Raw genomic sequence first — 16,777 nt, 5'->3', positions numbered from 1 at the left:
GAGAGAGAGAGAGAGAGAGAGAGCGCTCCAGGTAGACATAGTTGCTACTCTGAGCATAACTTGGCTTTCCATCCTTGTGCCAGCTGCTTGCAACAATCTCAAACTGCAATTGCCCCAGGCACCACAATGCCTCCCATCTCTGCACTGGTCCATGGAAGCCCAGCCTGCAATGTCACTGCCTCCATCCCTCTCTAGCCGGGGCACTCAGCACAAGCCCCCTTCCCCAACGCTCAGTTGCTTCTTAGAGAGTATTTGCCATGGAAGCTCCCCCACATGCAATGCCGTTGCTCTGGGCAGGGAGCTGAGGTGGACCCGTCTCTTCTGGGAACACACTTCCTTTCTCCTAACAAAGAATTCCTACAGGGATGGTCAGGGGTGTTCTCGGGGAACCTCTGTCATAGCACCCCCATTTCCCATCACAAGTCTTACATCTCTTTTGTTTCTCTTCTTCTGGTGCTGGGCACAGAATCCATGGCCTGTGCATTTAGGCAAGCGCTCTATACTGGAATACACCCCAGAAAACCTTGGCTTTTATTTCTTCATTTTCATTCCGTCCCTAGGATGAGAGAATTTTGTTATAAATAACAAATTTTTTTAAATCACAATTTTTTAAAAATAACATTTTTTAGGAATTTTTTTTTTTTTTTTGGATGTGGCAGTGCACACCTTTAATCCAAGCACTTGGGAAGCAGAGACAGGGGAATCTCTGTGAGTGCCACACCAACCTGGTCTATGCAGTGAGTCTCAGGCCAGGTAGAGTTACATAGTGAGACCCCCATCTAATGACAGAAATCTAGGTGTGGTGGCACCTGTCTGCCATAGGGGTCTGGGCAGCTCGAAGGGCTCGCTGCTGGCCTAGCCAAAATGGCGAGGGCAGTGAGAGATCCCATCTCAAAGATGGAGAGCGAATGAGAAGAAACCAATGCTGGCTTCTGGCCTCTGCACATGTGAGCATACACATACATGAGCATCTGTACATGCATGAACACTTAGACACACATGCCACAAATACAGTAAAGTAAATAAATAGACAAATAAAAGTTCTGCTCAATTAGTGTTTTTTTTTTTATCACACTATGGTTGATTTAAAAGGAGTGGGCATGGAAAGGACGGCATGGGTGCAAGAAATGTAATTCCATGGCTTTAAAACACAGGACACAGGGGCCGGCGTAGCCGGTGCAGGTGCTTGCTGCCAAGCCTGGCAGTCTGGGTTCAATCCCTGGGACCCATGTGATAAAAGGAGAGAATGGACTCTGGGAAGTTGTTTCTGACCTCCACAAAAGCGCCCCCTCCAATAAATAAATTTTAAACATGGACAGTTGCTAGATAGGTTACCGGTAGTCTCCACAGCAGGCACGGAGCAGAGGCAGGATTTGAATGTGGGGCTTAGGACTCCTGACTCTCACCAGATGGCCTGAGCTTTTCCCCGGTTTTAGGGGTGAGTGTCCTGCAATCCCGGGAATCTCTCAGTCCTGGACAAACCATGAATGTGGCACCACCTCGGTCCCCAAAGCCAAGCCATTCTGCCATGCTCCCTCCATGTTGACAGGTTGTTTGTCACCATCCATCTTGGTGCCCTCCCTTCAGCCCCAGGTGCCCTCCCTGCAGTCCCGGGTGCCCTCCCTTGCAGCACCATCACGGTGCCTTCTTCCTGCAAGCAGGCTGGGACCAGCTCTCACAGCTCCATCTCCTATCTCTGGCACGGCTACACGGGGTGTTCACACTCCCAGTGACTGGAGCCAATGTTCCCTCAGAGGGTGTGTCTGTGAACAAAGCAGCCCCTTCCTCCCAGGATGGGGAAAGAGGTTGCCTTTCCATTGTAAGGACCGTACATTGTAGTCTTCATGAGGTCTGGTCTCTGCCAGGAGCTCTAATCTCCCTCATCAGAGCTGTGGAGTCAGTGATACCTACAGACAGGATGGATGAGGAGTAAAAGACATTGCATAGAGTTCTCCCCCAGGGGTCAGGGGTCAGGTGCAGGCACCATTTCTTTTCTCTTTACTGTTTACTGTTTTATTCTATCTATCTATCTATCTATCTATCTATCTATCTATCTATCTATCATCTATCTATCTATATCCATATCTATCTATATCTATCTATCATCTATCTATCATCTATCTATCTATATCCATATCTATCTATCTATATCTATCTATCTATCTATCATCTATCTCATGTGTTTATGCATGCACACATACATGTACAGAGATCAGAGGACAATTTTCAGGAGTTGGTTCTCTTTTTCCTCTACCATGTGGGTACTGGATATTGAACTCAGGTCAGGCTTGGTAGTAAGCACCTCAAACCACTGAGCAATCTTCCAGCTCCCAGGCTCCATTTCTTACCACACTGCTTTGAATTTCCAGGGCACAAGACAATGCCTGACATTCAGAAGGTGACTGGTAAAAGCTCCCTGCTTCCTTGTGTGTTCCTAAGCATGGATTAGATGCTCAGTGTTACCTTCCTTGGTGCTCTCTTGCCCGCTTTAAGACTTGAGTCCAGAACTCATTTACAAATTTGGCTCCACACAATCCAGCCTCTTCAGAGGGAAGCAAGACCCTGCTGGGGGCAAAAAATGTTTGTACATTTGTAGTGGGTGCTGGGATGAGGAGACCCAATCAATATAGAGGCGGATAGAAGCCAGTGGGGGGTGACAGCATGCCTCCCGAGGAAGCCAAGAGATCTCCATCCAGATTCTCTGCTTCCTGGAAGCATCTAGAAAGCTAACCCAGCCACAGGCTTGGGCAGAAAGGGGACATCTGTTCCTGCAGGCTCTGAAGGAGCCCCAATGCAGGAGGAAGAGTATATCCTGCTGGCAGGGCCATTCGAGTTGTGCAGAGTCTAGGCCAGGTCCAGAGAAGAAAGGCCAGTGGGACCAAGGCCAGCAAGATTGCCGTCTGTTGCTCTGAGGGACAGGCTGGGTTCCCTGCAGCCCCCAGACACTGGCTCTTCCTCCTCCTGAGTCTTGCCTCGTGGGGTCTCACCCAAGGCCAGGCTGCAGGTACATGCTACCCAGTGGTTATTCCATACCTGGGGAAGCTGAACTCAGGCTCAGGGTTTGTCCTGGGGTCCCATGGCCAGTGGGTGCCCAAGCTGGCGTTTGAGTTCAGCAGTTGTCATTCTGTATCTCCCTCTATCACCTGTCCCCCCCGTCCATTGTGGATGTCCTGAGAAAGGGCTCTTCCTGCAGTCCGCAGAGCCCCTCCCTTCCTGCTAGTGGCCCCACAGCAGCGTCTCTCGCACTAATCTATGCTTTGTGTGGACATTTAATTTTTTTTTTTTTTCGAGACAGGGTTTCTCCGTAGCTTTTGGTCCCTGTCCTGGAATTAGCTCTTGTAGACCAGGCTGGCCTCGAACTCACAGAGATCTGCCTGCCTCTGCCTCCCGAGTGCTGGGATTAAAGGTGTGCGCCACCACGGCCCGGCTGACATTTAATTTTTTTACATTATTTCAGGTGAGGAAGACAGAAGTGTACACACATGTGGGGGGCAGAGAACAAGATGCAGGAGTTGGCTCTCTCCCCACCAGTGGGTCTAAGGGATTGAATTCAGACCATCCCCCTTCATGGCAGGCATCTTTATCCACTGAGCCCTGCATGTACTTTTGAAGTCCAGGAACTGGTTTCCCACATGTGGGTGTTTTGTGTCTGGACAGCTCCAGGTACATCTCCTTTCCACACAAAGGGAATTTTGGGGGGGACCCTGGGGGTTCTTCAGATGCTGCCTTTAGAGCCTAGGGCTTTGGGGGCATCCCTTCTTGTCTGTAAAATGGGTCTGAACAGTCCTGGTTTGGCGACAGAAAGGGAGGGCCCCAGGACTTTGCCTGCATGGCCCTTCATATGTGCCTGGCACAGCTCCCAATGCCATCTGGTTCCTCCTGTACCCAGGGCGAATCTGAAAGCGGGTGCCAAGTTAGGGAAGCTCTCTGGCAGGAAAATGGGAGAGCACAGGAGGGCAGGGCAGGTGAGAAACCGTGAGCCTGGCCCTTCCTGCTTCTGTCCCTGAGCTAGCGAGTCAGGTGACTCAGCCATGGGTATCTCCAGTCTAAACTCCACTCATCCCCACCGTAACTGCAGCTACTAGCCAGCTGCACCCAGATGCTATGCCCTCCAAACTTGAAAATAGGAAGCATCATGGAGGGAAAGGACTTCTGCAGGACTAACACGAGGAGGCGTGTGACAAGGAGGGACGCCCTTGTGAGATGGCACTGCCGGACTAGGAACTGCTCTGAGATGCTTCATTAGGGCCTCACAAAACCCCAAGGGGACCAGTGTGGCCACCACCATTCCTGTGCTGTAGACATTGATACCAAAGCGCAGAGAACTTAAGCAAGGGGCTTCAGGTTGCTCCATGGCTAATCTGAGGAGCTTACGCTCAAATCCCCACACTGAAACTCAAGTTCCTGGGATATTATCTGGTCCTCCTGAGTCCAGTACCTGGGGCCGGATCTGAGGACATGGATGAAAAGGCCTGTTAAAAATATCTGTAGAAGCCGGGCAGTGGTGGCGCACGCCTTTAATCCCAGCACTCGGGAGGCAGAGGCAGGCGGATCTCGAGGCCAGCCTGGTCTACAAGAGCTAGTTCGGGGACGGGCACCAAAGCTACAGAGAAACCCTGTCTCGAAAAACCAAAAAAAAAAAAAAAAAATATATATATATATATATATCTGTAGAAGCCTGGCATAGTGGTGCACGCCTTCAATGCCAGCACTTGGGAGACACAGGCAGGTGGATCTCTTTGAGTTCGAGGCCAGCCTGGTCTACATAGTGAGTTCCAAGAGAGCCAGAGCTACATTAATGAGATCTTTTCTAAAACACAAGATGAAACAAGAGTGTCCATGGACGCTCAGGAAGAGCTGTGTCGGGCTCACTTCAGGCAGCAAAGGCTTCACTCTTGCCCAGCGGCTGCTCCTTTAAGCCAGTCAGTTCACCCATCTTTCCCTCCTCTGATGTCATCTCAATTCGTTTTTTTTTTAATGTTTATTTATTTATTATGTATACAATATTCTGTCTGTGTGTATGCCTGCAGGCCAGAAGAGGGTGCCAGACCTCATTACAGATGGTTGTGAGCCACCAGGTGGTTGCTGGGAATTGAACTCAGGACCTTTGGAAGAGCAGGCAATGCTCTTAACCTCTGAGCCACCTCTCCAGCCCCCCTCAATGTGTTTTACTAGGCTCTCTCGTGTGTGGGTTGCGTGTGTACATCCATGTATCCACAGAGAGGCCGGAAGTCAACTGTAACGTGTCTTCCTCGACCTACCCCCCCCACACACACACCTTCCTTTGAGACAGGTTCTCGCTGATGTGAAACTCGTAGATTTGGCTGGGCTTATTGGCCAATGAGTTTCTGGGATCTGCCTGTCTCTGCCCAACCGCTCCCCTACCCCCAACATTGGGGTTAGTGGCAAGTGCCACCACACCTGGGTTTTTATAATCCAAACTCAGGCCTTCAGGCTTGTGTGGCAGGCACGCTACCCACTGACATCTCTCCAGCCTCCTTTACCGGAGTCTTCAGATGCTGAAGCAGGCCGAGTAGCTCATTTGGTAGAGCACTCGTCCAGCATACATGAGGACTGGGTTTGGTCTCCAGCGCAGAATAAGCCGGGCATGGTGGTGCCTGGCTGTAAGCCACGTGGGAGGTTGAGGCAGGAGTATCAGGCTAGTCATCCTTGGCTACACAGTGAGTTTGAGGCCAGTGTGGATTAGAGGTCCAGTGTGAGCTCAGGGCTGCTCTACAGCCTGGTCTACAGAGAGAGTTCCAGAACAGCCAGGGATACACAGAGAAACCTTGTCTTGAAAAGCAAAGCAAAACAAAGCAAGCAAAAATGCTGCAACCCAGTCTGCCCTTCCTTCACCAGATGCCACTGCATTCTTAAGCATAGGAGTTTGGGTTTGGTGGAGGGTGGATGGGGAGTCCCACCTGGCTTGGTTCTCCAGAGTTTAGATGTCCTGGAAGGTGCCAGAAACTGGCTCCTCGTTATGGTGCTTCTGTAGAGTCTTCAGGGAGGATGCCGCCAGCAGTCCCTGCTGGGCAAAGCTTCCTCTGGCTGGTGGCCTGCTTACAGTGAGTTCCCATCACAACTGGTCTCCAGAGGGGGCTTGGGTGTGTGTGTTTGTGTGTGTGTGTGTGTGTGTGTGTACGCAGTCCATCTAATTTTAGTTCCTTCATTGGGAACATGTGTCCCTTTCCTGGTCCCTCAATCCTCTGGAACATCCAGCTCAGGTCATACTTCAAAATAGCTCTTGTCACTGGAGAGGTGGCTCAGCAGGTAGGAGTGCCTGCCACACAAGCCTGATGACCTGAACTGGGTTCCCAGAGCTCACAGTGGAAGGAGGGAACCTGATGCCACAAAGCTGGCCTCTGACCTCCACATGCATGCCATGGCATGCACAAGCCTTCAGTGACCCACACATGACACATACACACAGCTATAATAAACATTTAAAAGTTTTTAATATCTTTATTTATGTATACATGTGTGCCTTTGTGAATGTATGTGAAGTACAAGCATGCAGTGTCCTTGGAGACTAGAAGAGGGCATCAGAGCCTCCACAATGGGAGGTATAGACCTTTGTGAGTCACACTGTGGGTGCTGGGAACTGAACCCAGATCCCCTACAAGAGCAGTAAACCTCTTAACCACTCAGTCATCTCTCCAGCCTCCAATCTTAAAAAAAAAAGTGTAACGACGTAAATGAATGTAGACAGATTATAAAAATATATACAGCTTTAATGGGGAAATAGACTTACAGGACCACAGGTTCCCTCGGAGAACAGGAAAGCAGAGAAAAGGGGCTGCTGGGATCCCGCCGGGCAGATTTATCAGTAAACATTAGCCCGAGGCGATGGGTGGGGCTTATCCCTATAAAAAAGCCCTCAAATCAGCCACATTCTCCAAGGTTCATCCTGGGGCCTGAAACACATGTTCCTTACCGACCCCTAAACACTGGGAGTCTAGGTTGAGCCCAGAGAAGCTCCCATCCACTTCATGAGATGATTCAGGCATGGGGCAGATCCTGAGCTCTGGCCCCAACTTCCTCACTTCCAAATTCGCATCGACACCTGGGACACAGTGGCATCGACTGTCCCTAAGAAGACCCCAGGTCTCTAGCCTCCCACCTCATGCGCGACTCTCTAGCTCTGGGGTCACATGAGGTCAAGGGATAAGAAGTAAACACATTTTGCCCTGACCCTGTGCAAGTCCACACTTTGAAGTGGGTACAGCGAGGTCTGGACTGGGACAGCAGGTTGCGGAGGAAGTGATAGATCAGAGTGACATTTCCGTACAGGGGTCTGCCTGGTCACAGACACTGCTGTCTGGCTGGCAAAGAATGAGTCAGAGGCAGGAATAGCATTTGGGTTTCCTAGGGAAAGGGGCTGAGTCAGAAAGCCTCGGGAGGCCACATGTGGTCGGGAGCTATGTTTTGAATGTGGGACCTAAGGAGTGATTGAGGTAGAATGGGGAATTTGAGAGCGAGGACCCTGAAGTCAAGTGTTTTGGCTTCAGTCCCAGCTGGACAACTTACTAATGCTGCCGCCGGAGCAGGTGACTCCACCTTTCTCTCAGCTTCAATGGCTGCACCCTGGGGATTACTGGAAGACGCAAATGCAGAGTCAGAGCCTGGCTCCCAGCAACCCCGTGAAGAATGGACCCTCACTATCCTTTCCCGTTTGGTTGTAAGTGGGGATGGGTGTATACATGTTAGTGTGTGTGGTACACGAGTCAGGTATGTGTATTATGTGGAGGCCAAATGTCATCCGTCGGCGTCTCCTCAATCACTCTCCACTTTTATTTATTAGTTTATAAGTTACTTCTATTTATTTGTGTGTGTTCATGTTTGCATAGTCAAAGGACAAGCTGGAGGAGCTGGTTCTCGTCTGCCAGGAGACCCCTGGGGATCAAACTCAGGGAGTCAGGGTTGACTACAAATGCCTTAGCCCACGGAGACATCTTGCACCACTTTTATTTTTTTTTTATTTTTTTTTCCACTTTTATTTTTTGATACAGGATCTCTCACTGACCCTGGAGCTTGCGAAATCATCTAGGCTGGCTGGCCAATAATCTGCAAGGGCCTGCCTCTCTCTGCCATTGCCCAAGCCCAACCCTGGGGTTACAGTCATGTGTCACCATGGCTGCCCTTTTTGTGAGTGTGGGGGGTCAACATGCTTTCAAGGCAGGCACTTTATAGACCGAGCTATCTCTCTAGACCCTTTCCCCATTTTATATAGACAGGGAAACCAAGGCATTGGACAGGCAAGAGATGGGCTGTTTGCATAGTCAAAGGGCAAGCAATATTAATTTAAGATGTATTACATTCCTTTATGCTGTGGAAGTTGTTTAATGGTGCACAGATGTGTTGCGTTCTTTTATGTTGCATTTGTTTAACTCTGTGAAGCTGTGTTACTTTGCCTGCCGGAAACACCTGATTGGTCTAATAAAGAGCTCAACAGGCAATAGTTAGGCAGGAGAGGGATAGGTGGGACTGGCAGGCAGAGAGACTAAATGGGAGGGAAAATCCAGGCTCAAGGAGGGGCAAGAAAAGGAGAGGAGGAAGCCGGGCGGTGGTGGCGCATGCCTTTAATCCCAGCACTTGGGAGGAAGAGGCAGGAGGATCTCTGTGAGTTTGAGACCAGCCTGGTCTACAAGAGCTAGTTCCAGGACAGGCTCCAAAATCACAGAGAAACCCTGTCTCGAAAAACCAAAAAAAAAAAAAAAAAGAAAAAAAAAGAAAAGGAGAGGGGGAAGAGGAGCAGCATCCAGCAACACATCAAGACATAGATAAGGAAAGAAAAAGACACACAGACATAGAGAAAGGTAAAAACACAGAGGCAAAAGGTAGATGGAATCATCTAATTTAAGAAAAGTGGGCAAGAAATAAGCCAAGCTAAGGCAAGGCATTTATAAGTAATAATAAGTCTTCGTGTGTTTATTTGGGGGCTGGGTGGTATGCCTCCCAAAGAGTAAACAGCAAACAAACAAAACAACCCACAACAGCGTTCCATGGGTTCCGTACAGCTGGGCAGTCTGGCGCCAGTGATGTTGTTGTACCAAGATGGTGTGAACGTTAGCAGGATTGCTTGGGGCCCAGGCTTGGGGCTGTCTCTCAGAAACCTGCCTGGCAGGGCCCAGGACTTCTCTGGGCATTAAAGGAGCTGTGTGCTGGGCAGTTCATAGTTGAGCCATCCCTCACAGACCCCACTCCACACATGCTCACTAGCTTTAATGAGAATAAGTCCTGTCCCTGTTTTCTGGGTGAAGCACGAAGTCCAGACTGGATCACTGGCCTGATTGAGGGCAGAGACTCCAGCCTGTCTTTTTACTGTCTTCAAGCTGTTTGTGGTGGTGTTGGGCAATGTCAGCTGGTCCCAAGCAGCTGGGACACTGAGCCAGACGCCAGGAGCTGCCACATCTGACCACACTCCCAGACAACCCAGCTTACCAGGGCGACCTGTTCTCCTCCAAGGTAAAGGAACACAGAGGCCTGGTGAGAGACGACAAGCAGCTTCCCACCAGGCCACATGAGTTTTGGACAGAGCTCTTCATGGCCCCCGAGCTTAAAAGCAGGCGGTGATGAGCCTGCTGGGGGGCCACTGTCTAGAAGGCAAGCCGAGTGTGGCAGAGGTCTCCAAGGGGGCGTCTACTCTCCATCAGACAGAGGCTCGCTTGCCTTTTCCAGAATGCATCTTGGCTCCCTGAGAACAGTCGGGAGTTTCTGCTGTGCCAGAGAATGCCTGGGACACCAAGTCCACCCCCAAAGGCTGTTGCTCATGGCTCCATCTTAGACCACAAAGCAAGGATGACCAAAGGACATGGCAGGGGATGTCATTATATCCCAGAACACAGAACCCCTGCCACCCAGCCTGTCCTGCTTCCATCGATCTTCTGCTTTGTAGATGGCACCCCAGGCCCACTTACTCATAAAGGCCACTGCTGACCCTCACGGGCCTTTATCATTCTCTGAGCTCACGAAGCCTTTAGAAAGGGCAGAAACGACTTTGGTCCCAAGTGTCTCTAATGAAGGCTCCATTCCAGCTGAGGGACAGGAGGGGACCAGGTCCCATCCAGCTTCAGCTCTCAAATCAGATGTGGGCCTCCTGGGTGACTGCCTTCTGGCAGGCTTTGTCACGGCTCTCCTTAGATCTCACTACCCCACCGAGATTACAGACACCTGGGAGGCAGCAAGGGCTGTGAGGGACAGCGGGGACAGGCTGGCTGCATAGATGAAGCTGTGCTTGTCAGTCCTCTTTTTGAATTGCTTTTTTTTCCAATGGTCCAATGTAGGAAACACACAACACAAATTGACCATGTTGCTCACGCTAATGCCATTCAGAGTATGAAGGACTTTTGTGAGGACACACACACATTTTGTGTGTCCTATGTATGTGTACACATGTCAGAGAGTGTGCATGTGTGGAGGCCAGAGGTTGACACTTGGCATCTTCTTCCATGATTTGTTACCTTTTTTTCCCCCCAGGACAGGGTTTCTCTGTGTAACAACTCTGGCCATCCTGGAACTCACTCTTTTTACCAGGCTGGCCTCGAACTCACAGGAATCCGCCTGCCTCTGCTTCCCGAGGGCTGGGACCAAAGGTGTGTGCCACTGTCCAGTCAGATACCTTATTTTTAAAATACGATATTTCACCCATTTTTGTGTATGTGTGTATGATATATGCATGATCCACGAGCGCTATGGCGTGGTCAGAAGGCAACTTTGAGGGACGGCTTCTCTCCTTCCCCTTCACACAGTTCAGAAGAGGTCAGGTTTGCCCAGCAAGCGCCTCCCCTCTGCGCCATCTCACTGGCTCTTCACCTTATTTAACCTTTAGAAAAGATTTTGTTTGTTTTATTTATGTGTGTGATGTGGGGCTCCCCTCTGTATACTGTAAATATGTTTTATTGTCATTAGTTAATAAAGAAGCTGCTTTCGGCCAATGGCGTAACAGAATATAGCAAGTCTGAAAAAGATATATAGAGAGAGTAGGAGGAGTCAAAGAGACACCATGTATCCACCGGAGGAGAAAGATACCTGTGCACCAGTACCAGTAAACCACGAGACTCGTGGTAAAATACAAGATAATAGATGTTGGCGAAGCTATTGGCCAAGTAGTGATTTAATCAATACAGTTTCTGTGTGATTATTTTGGGTCTGGGCAGCCGGGAAACAAACAAGCAGCCTCTGCCAACAATGTGTGTGTCTGTATGTCACAGGTGTGTGGGTACCTGTGGAGACCAGAAGAGTATGTTGGAGTCACAGGTAGTGTGAGCCACCTGATATGGGTGCTGGACACCAAGCTCAGGACCTCTGGAAGAGCAGGAAGGATGTTTCTGAGTCATCTCTCCAGCTGTGTTCTCTGCCCGATCTTTTGAGACAGGTCTCCCACTGAGCCGGAAGCTTACTGATTTAGTGAACTCCAGGGATCCTCCTGTCTCCAGCTCCCCAGAGCTGAGGTTGCAAGTGCTGGGTCACTGCATTGTGCTCTGACCTGACTACTGAGGATGGAAACAGATTCTCAAGCTCAAATGCCAACCACTTTCCTGCCTAAGCCACCTCCTCAGGCCCCCGGTTTGGTTTTGTTTGTTTGTTTTCTTTAAGACAAGGCCTTAGAGGCCTTAGTAGCTCAGGCTGTCCTAGAACTCTCTAAGTAGCCAAGGCTGACCTTGAACTCCCGATCCTCCTGCTGCTACCTCCCAAGTGCTGGGATTCTAGCCGTGTGCCACCATACTTGGCTGCTTTTATAACGCCATATCACCACCACCTTCAGAGCTCGCACACTGACTCCATTCCCTGCCTGAAGCCCGCCAGGCCCCACATTACAAAAGTTATCTCATTAGAAGCAGAACCACACAGACTTTGCCCTGTAACCAGCCTGCTTCCCGTAGCAACCGGTCCTCAGGATTCATCCCCGTTGTAGCTCCTGTCAGAATTGTCTTCCTCATCAAGGCTGAACAGCGGTCTACTGTAGCAGGTAACGTCACATTTTACATTTTCATCCACCCACTGATGGCCCCTGGGTTGCTTCTACATTTTCCGTGTTGCTATTTGTGCCACTCTCGGTAGGAATCACTTACCTCTTGAAGATCTTGCTTTAAGGTTAATCAGAAGTGGGATTGCAGATTCTATGGTAATTCTAGTTTTAAGTTTTTGTTTGTTTTGTTTTTTTTTTTTTTTTTGAGACAGGGTTTCATTGTGTAGCCCTTGCTGTCCTGGAACTCACTCTGTAGACCAGGTTGGCCTCCAACTCCCAAAGATCTGCCTGCCTCTGCCTCTCCAGTGCTGGGATTAAAGGTCTGTGCCGCCACCACCAGGCTAGTTTTAACTTTTTAAGCATCTTCATACTGTTTTCTAAAGTGACCGCGCTATTTAATATTTCTGCCCCATAGTGCCTAAGTGCGGGCTTTCTGGGACTTGTCTCAGTGAGGTTCCCCCCCCCACACACACATACTCTCTTTTCGACAGTGTTCTGTAGCCCAGGATTGGCCTAGAACTTGATAGGTAACCTAGGAAGATCTGAAACTTCTGGTCCTCATGTCTCCATCCCGAGTGCTGGGATCAATATCAGGGTCATTTATACTGGGAAAGCACTCTACCCAACGCGCCACGGGCCCAGCCCTCGCTGCAGGTGTGACTGGCATCTCCCTAAATGGCTCCGGGTGCAGGCCATCCTGGGATTTATGAACCTCTGCATAGTCTTTACTCTTTGGAGAACTGTCTGCTCAAGTCCTTCGTCCATTTTGTTGTTCGTCTGAGTTTGTTTTGTGGAGATAATATATCTAAACAGCCCAGGCTGGTCTACAGTTCTCCATCTTCTGCTTCAGTCTCTGGAATACTGAGATCACAGTGTGTTCTACCATACCTTGACTTTTGACCAGTTTTGATTCAAGATTTTATTATTATTTTTTGTCATTAAGTTTTAAGAATTGGGGGGGGGCTCAGAAGTTAAGAGCACTATCTGCTCTTCCAGAGGTCCTGAGTTCAGTTCCCAGCATCCACATGGCAGCTCACAATTATCTGTAACTCCAGTTCCAGGGGATCCGACACCCTCACACAGACATCCATGAGGGCAAAACACCAATGCACATAAAATAAAAATAAAAGAATTATTTATTTTTAAAAAATATTTATTGTGTATACAATGTTATGTCTGTGTATATGCCTGAAGGTCAGAAGAGGGCACCAAGCCTCATTACAGATGGTTGTGAGCCACCATGTGGTTGCTGGGAATTGAATTTAGGACCTTTGGAAGAGCAAGTAATCCTCTTAACCACTGAGCCATCTCTCCAGCCCTAAAAGAATTTTTTTTTTTTTTATTTTTTTTTTTTTTTTGGTTTTTCAAGACAGGGTTTCTCTGTGGTTTTGGAGCCTGTCCTGGAACTAGCTCTTGTAGACCAGGCTGGTCTCGAACTCACAGAGATCCGCCTGCCTCTGCCTCCCGAGTGCTGGGATTAAAGGCGTGCGCCACCACCGCCCGGCTAAAAGAATTATTTTTAAAAAAGGAACTTTCTGTGTGTTCTGGGTATTAATTTTTTATCAGATATTTGGTCCCCCGCCCCCTTATTGCCCATATGTGGGTTGATATTTTACTGTCAACAGTACTTTAAGTTTTTAGGCCCCTGATGTTAGAGTGCTTTACTTTCATGTGTGCCTGTGAACCATGTGTGTGCAGTGCTCTGAGAGGCCAGAAGAGGGCGTCATATCCCCTGGAACTAGAGTTCTGGATGGTTGTGATCCACCGTGTGGGTACTAGGAGCCGAACCTAGGTCCTCTTCAAAAGCAGCCAGTACCCTTAACAGCTGAGCCTTTTTTCTCTAGCTCCCAGGATTTTAAATATTTCATCTAAACACTGCACTAGCTAACTGTACCACTGGAGCTCCCTAAAATCTTTCCTGCTGCGCCATGTGTCTACCTCTTAAAAATCCAGTTTCATCCTTTTGCAAACACATGGTTTCATTCATTGAAAAGGTTGGGGGTGTGGCTCAGCTGATAGAGCACTTGCCTTGCAGGAAGCCTTGGGTTCAATCCCCAGAACCACATAAACCAGATGTGGTGGATGCAGGAGGTCACAGTCATCTTTGGCTCCACAGCAAGTTTGAGACCAGCCTGTCTCAAAGGAGAAAACAATGCTCTTTTGCCATTGACTGGTTTTGGCACCTTGGTAAGAAATCATTTGACTAGGATTCACTGGTGGCTCAGGAAGTAGAGGTGTTTGTCTTGCAAGCCTGAGGACCTGTTTGTTCCCCAGGGCTCACATGGCAGAAGGAGAGAACTGAGTCCTGAAGGTTGTCCTCTGACCTCCACATGCACCCATGGCACACAAAAAATAAACACATGTAAACAAATAATTTGACTTTATAAATGAACATTTATGTCTGGGCTCTCTTTATACCACAGTGCCCTGGGTACTAACTTCTATTGACTTTTAATCCAATAATATTATCTGTGATGCCAATTCTTAAAATTTTATGGAGATTTGCTTTTAAACAAAGGTGGAGCTTTGCTTTTCCAACTGCCTAGTCCCAAATAAACACACAAAAGCTTATATCAAGCCGGGTGGTGGTGGCACATGCCTTTAATCCCAGCACTCGGGAGGCAGAGACAGGCGGATCTCTGTGAGTTCGAGGCCAGTCTGGTCTACAAGAGCTAGTTCCAGGACAGGCTTCAAAGCCACAGAGAAACCCTGTCTCAAAAAACAAAAAAACAAAAACAAACAAACAACAAAAAAAAGCTTATATCAATTACAGAATGTTTGATCTATAGCACAGCCTTATTATTAACTAGCTCTTACAACTTAAATTAACCCATTTCTATTAATCTGTATTTTTGCCACATGGCTTTGTGGCTTTACCTGTTCCCTAGCACATCTTGTTCCTCTGGTGGCTGGCTTGCATCTCTCTCTCACTCCACCCTTCTCCTCTCTGTATTTTCAGTTTGACTTTACTGCCTGGCCTTATTCTCTTACTATGGGCCAAAGCAGCTTCTTTATTAACCATAGAGAGAAATACATATTCACAGTGTGCAGAAGTGTATCCCACAGCATTTGCTTTATGTTCTGTTTGGTACAGACATACTAATTTTTGAAATCCTCAATGAATACTTAAAAATATGTTGGGAGCCAGGCATGGCAGTGTAGACTCTATAGTCTCAAATTCAGGCAAGGAGGTGGGAGGAGCATCGTCAAAGCCCACCTGCATTACAGAGTGAGTTCAAGGCTGGTCTGGGCATCTTGGTGAGACCGTGTCAAAACTGGGCCTGGGCTGTGGCTCAGTGATGGAGTACTTCCCAGACTCTCAGGAGGCTCCTGCCCTGCCCTGCACACGGAAGTACTAGGTCCCAAACCCTTTACCCACTGTCCTTTGTGTCTGTCTTTGTGCCTTTGCCATGTATTGTCATTTAGGCTTGTGACCTCATAGCTCCGAGGGCTTTCCTCAGAGAGAACCCCACGTGGCCTGTGCAGCGGGCACAGCACAGAGAGACTTTCGTCCTGCTGTTCCACTTGTTCTTTTTTTTTTTTTTTTTTTTTTTTTTTTTTTTGGTCTTTCGAGACAGGGTTTCTCTGTAGCTTTGGAGCCTGTCCTGGAACTAGCTCTTGTAGACCAGGCTGGGCTCGAACTCACAGAGATCCACCAGCCTCTGCCTCCCGCGTGCTGGGATTAAAGGCGTGCGCCACCATCGCCCGGCTTGTTCCACTTGTTCTATGGCGTCACCCATCCCGGGTTTGTTTTGTTTTATTTTTAAATTAATTTCTCAATTTGAGAGTTCTGGGACTGTGTGAGAAATACGAATTCGCACTTTAACTTCATGCCAGGAAAGGTTTGGAGTTACCATTTCTCCAGAGATGGTTCTTTTTGTGTGTTTCTGGCAGAGCCAGGAATGAGTTGAGTTCCCCGGTACTGCCTCTCTCTGCACAGGGTTGCGGATCCCTGGCTTGGGCCCAGTTCTGCTCAGGCGTCCTGGTTCCGAATCTCTCCTGGCCCAATCCCAGGGCCCCATCCTTACACAGAGGCACAGTTCAAGTTCTTTAGCTGCCGAGGTCCTCAGAGGCCAACACCTTGCCTCAGTTCTGTCCCCGCAACTGCCACCCCACAGCGTGCCCACAGGACCGTGTCTGCCTGCTGCTTGCATGTTTTATGTTCTTTGTTTTTGATTTCCAGGGATTTTCTTAAAAACTTTCTTAGAAACCTGAGTATTTAAAAAGGTGCCTGTGACTTCTTACCTAGTGTCTCTGATATTTTGTATGATTGCAGAGGGGTCTAGTCATCATGCCCCAGACCACTCTGGACAAATTACGGGAGCCCCTCAATACACCTTGTCTGATGCACCTCACTTCACCCAGCTGTTCACAATGATGGAAGGTGTGAGCTTGGAAGGGGACAAGGAGGACAAGGGGCCGACACTACCCTGAAGTAGTTTCCCCGTAGCCTCTAGAATTAAGCGCCCAAATCCCCGGTGGTCTTCGCAAGATAGCTGATGTCATCTCGGAGCTGAGGAGCATCGGGAACGGCTTCAAGGTTCTCTCAGCGGTGCTTGGGCCATCAGAAACTGGCTCAGCTTCAAATCCATTCATAAATCTCCCCCTGCGCCCTCTGCCTGATTCCCTCTCAAGGTGTTCCAAACTGATAAACTAGCCATCTCCTCCAAATACCCCTGGTAGAGGCTAAATGTGTTTGCCTACCACTGTCAACCTTAGTGTTTGAGACAGGGTCTCACTGAATCTCCAGCTCACAGACTGGCCTAGACAGATCGCCCGGCAAGCCCTGCGGATCTCCTCGCTCTATCT

Source organism: Chionomys nivalis, chromosome 17 (genome assembly GCF_950005125.1).
Source record: "Chionomys nivalis chromosome 17, mChiNiv1.1, whole genome shotgun sequence".
Classification (NCBI taxonomy): Eukaryota; Metazoa; Chordata; class Mammalia; order Rodentia; family Cricetidae; genus Chionomys; species Chionomys nivalis.
The sequence above is the reverse complement of the archived record's forward strand: the minus strand, read 5'-3'. Positions refer to the sequence as shown.